Consider the following 4,647-nt stretch of genomic DNA (forward strand, 5'->3'; position numbering starts at 1 on the left):
CGGGCATGGTCTCAGGGACATCCGACACCACTATACCCTGCTAATCCATCTTACATCCCACCTCTGGCTCAGGCTCTGGAGCCAACCACTCCTCACGCATCTTCAGCCTTCCCCTATCACACCCACGGCTATGGTACCACTTCATACGCCCCTCCAGCTCCACTACCCAAACATAACCCTCCCCCACCTATGGGTCCAGTCTTCATGGCACCTCCCCCAGCCACGTTACATAGATCGTCCAGTGAGCCGCTATTCCAAGCTTACGACACCCAAATTTACCCTCATGAACCCACTTTTAAAATGCCTGAGCCATAAACCTATACTCCCCATTTTGAAATCCCGGGAGAAGTTGAGAAACCGGTTAAGAATGCAGAACAGGAGGAAGTGATTCGTAAAGTCAAAAGCCTGGAGCAATCCTTCAGGAACATGCATGGTTTGGGCAACCAAGTCAGTGTAGCATACAAAGATTTGTGCCCTTTCCCCGATGTCCAGTTGCCCGCAGGTTTCAAAATGCCCAAGTTTGATTTGTACGAGGGACATGGCGACCCGGTGGCCCACATCTGGGGTTTTTGCAGTAAAATGAGAGGAGCTGGGGGGAAGGATGAATTGCTGATAGCCTATTTTGGTCAAAGTCTGAGCGGGTCCGCACTGGAGTGGTACACGAGACAGGACCCCGGCCGATGGTATACATGGGATGATTTGGCACAAGCATTCATTGGCCATTTTCAGTATAACCTTGAGATAGTCCCCGATCGTCTGTCATTGTTGAAGCTGGAAAAGAAGCCCGGGGAAAGTTTTAGAGAGTTTGGTTTCCGCTGGAGGGAACAAGCAGCAAGGGTTGATCCTCCGATGAGGGAGAGTGAGATGGTAGATTACTTCTTGCAAACATTGGAGCCTACCTATTTTGGTCATCTAGTGAAATCTGTCGGAAAGTCGTTTAATGAAGTGGTAAAGACGGGAGCCATGATTGAAGAGGGATTGAAGTCTAACAAAATCTTGAGCTACTCGACATTGAAAGCAACCACCCAGGCCATCCAAAGCGGTTCTGGTGGTGTGCTTGGAACGAAGAAGAAGGAAGAAGTTGCTACGGTTGAAACTAGTACTTGGTCCAGGACCAATAACCCTCCACCCTACTACAACCAACCCATACCCCACCATCTAAATTATCTATATACCCCATATGGCCCACCACAACATTACTACCCACCACCAGAACCACACTTTTCTGTTCACCACGCCCAGACGTATACTCAATCCCCAACGCACCCGCAATGGCGTGCACCGGTTCTCCAAAACACATATCCACCTCCACAAAACACCTATCCACCTCTCAGGGCTAGTAGACTAGGAACTGGCTTTCGCCCAAACCAAGCTTTTAGAAATGAGAAAGCCCCGAAACAAAAAACATTTACTCCGTTGGGAGAATCTTACACCTCTCTTTTCCACAGATTGAAACAGTTGGGAATGTTGACCCCAATTGAGCCCAAAGTACCAAATCCCAACAGTTGGGAATGTTCTGTGAGTATTGCTCAAGGATGTCGGGGCATGATATTGAGAAGTGTTGGAAATTGAAGAATGTGGTGCAGGAACTTATTGATAATCGTCGTATTGAGGTACAGGCTCCAGAGGCGCCAAACATTAACCAAAACCTGTTGCTAGCACATCATGAGACTAACATGATTGAACTGATACATAAGGGAGCAGAGCCTAAAAAGCCCTCGCAGACGGTCATGATGATCCATTCTATTGAAGTCAAGGGAAAGTCAGTTGAGGTAACGCCAACAATTCAGCCGGAAGATATAAAAGACGAGTCGGTGGTAGTAATGGGGAAAGGGCCATTTGTCGATGCAGAAAAGCCAGAGCCAACCAAGTTAGTGGTAACAGGGGCATCATCTGCGCCCGTGGTTGTTGTGAAAGGGGCCTACATAGAACCAGTTGTCATAAAGCCGATAGTCCAATTACCCGTGGCTAATAGCAAAGCCGTGCCGTGGAAATATGACATGGTAGTGGTGACATACAAAGGAAAGGAAATTGAGGAAGAAAGTTGTGAAGCACAAGGATTAACTCGGTCGGGACGTTGTTTTGCTCCCGAAGAGTTGAGAAAGGCTAGGGGCACTAAAGACAATCCAGTGCTAGTCAAGAAGGCTGTGACGGAAGAAGAGGCAGAGGAATTTCTGAAAAAAATGAAAGTGCAAGATTATTCCATTATTGAACAATTAAGAAAAACACCGGCCCATATCTCGTTGTTATCATTATTAATCCGTTCTGACGAGCATTGTCGAGCTTTTATGAAGATATTGAATGAAGCTCATGTGCCCGACAAAATTTCAGTGAACCATCTGGAGACAATTCCCAACAAGATCTTTGAGGTAAACAGGGTAACATTTTCTGATGATGAATTGCCTATGGAAGGCACAGAACACAATAAAGCTCTCTACTTGACGGTCAAGTGTGAAGATTCAATGGTTACTCGGGTGTTGATCGATAACGGGTCAAGTGCTAATATTTATACGTTGTCCACATTGAACAAGTTGAAGATTGACAATGATAAAATCCGCAAAAATAGTGTTCGTGTTCGAGGGTTCGACGGAGGGGGAACAAACACAGCGGGGGATATTATACTCGAATTGACTATTGGCCCAGTTGAGTTCACTATGGAATTTCAGGTGTTTGATGCTATAGTGTCCTACAATTTTTTTGTTGGGTCGACCATGGATCCACGCGGCCAAAGAAGTGCCTTCCACACTGCACCAAATGGTCAAGTTCGAGTGGGACAAACAAGAAATCGTGTTATATGGGGAAGATCCCACATGCACCATGAATGATGCCATTGTGCCCTTTATAGAAACTGAAGATGATAAGGGGCCATGGGTTTATCAGGTCTTTGACACGGTCCCGGTGAACAGAGTGCCCGAGGGTAAAAGCATTCCATGTCCCAGGGTGGCAGCTGCGACCGTCATGGTAGTATCAGAAATGCTGAGTAATGGGTTTGTGCCAGGAAAAGGTCTGGGGGCTGAGCTTCAGGGCATTGTTCAACTTGTTTCCCTGCCCAAAAACCTGGACACCTTCGGACTGGGGTTCAAACCAACAGTGGCAGAGGTTAGAAGACCTCGTAAGTTGAAAAAGAAAGCTTGGGTTCTTCCCAAACCGATTTCACGCTTGTCCAGGTCCTTCGTCAGGTCAGGTGTCACGAAGCAGTTATTGGCAAAGGTGTCGGGTCCATTGATTGGTGCAAAGGGGAACTTGGATAAGGTGTTCGAGAGGGTATTTGCTGAAGTGAACATGGTTGAGGCCGGGGAAGGGTCAATCAAAGCAGATATACAGTACATCGGACCATGTGTTAATGTCATCAATTGGGAAGCTACTCCTCTTCCAATTCGGAAGGAGTCGTGGTAGTGGGTTTTGTTTTCCTTTTATTCACCTGGATTATTCCAGGGTTTGTAATTCAGTTGCTATGTTCTATCCGTTTGGATGAGTTAAAACCCTGTTATCTTTACATTCAATGAAATGCAATTTTCTTCTTTCATCATTCCTAATTTTGTTTCCATTTTCCTTTTCTTTTTGTACAGTTCTTTTTATGTTGATATCAATGACATGACATGGGGTGGATTGTAACGACGATGAGGCTTATGAGGAAATTAGTAAAGAATTAAGTCACTTTGAAGAAAAACCCAAACCTAACCTAAATGACACAAAAGCAGTTAATCTAGGGGACCAAGACAATGTGCGGGAAACTAAAGTAAGTGTTCATTTGGAGCCACGACTCAAGGAGGAGATAATTGAAGTATTGTTCGAATACAAGGATGTTTTTGCATGGTTGTATGATGATATGCCGAGACTAAGTACCGATTTAGTGGTTCATAAATTACCCACTGATCCGGCACTCCCTCCTGTCAAGCAGAACTTGAGAAAGTTCAAAACAGACATAAGTGTGAAGATCAAAGAAGAGATTACCAAGCAGTTTGAGGCAAAGGTCATTCGGGTTACACGGTATCCCACTTGGTTAGCTAATGTTGTGCATGTGCCGAAGAAAGATGGCAAGACCAGGGTGTGTGTTGATTATCGTGATCTTAACAAGGTAAGTCCAAAAGACAATTTTCCACTGCCAAACATCCACATACTGATTGACAATTGTGCCAAACATGAGATTGGTTATTTTGTGGATTGTTACGCGGGTTATCATCAGATTCTAATGGACGAAGAAGATGCAGAAAACACGACATTCATCACGTCGTGGGGAACGTACTGTTATCGGGTTATGCCGTTTGGTTTGAAAAATGCTGGGGCAACTTATATGAGGGAAATGGCAACAATATTCCATGATATGATACATAAGGAAATCGAGGTGTACGTGGATGATGTGATCGTGAAGTCTAGACAACAGTCCGACCATGTCAGAGATTTGAGAAAATTCTTTCAAAGGCTTCGGAGGTACAATCTTAAGCTCAATCCTGCAAAGTGTGCTTTCGGGGTGCCATCTGGGAAGTTGTTGGGGTTTATAGTCAGCCGACAGGGTATTGAACTAGACCCATCGAAGATCAAAGCTATTCAGGAATTGCCACCTCCAAGAAACAAAACTAAGGTGATGAGTTTGTTAGGAAGATTGAATTATATCAGTAGGTTCATTGCTCAGCTCACGACAACTTG

This window comes from Nicotiana sylvestris, chromosome 5 (assembly GCF_000393655.2).
Source record: "Nicotiana sylvestris chromosome 5, ASM39365v2, whole genome shotgun sequence".
NCBI classification, from domain to species: Eukaryota; Viridiplantae; Streptophyta; class Magnoliopsida; order Solanales; family Solanaceae; genus Nicotiana; species Nicotiana sylvestris.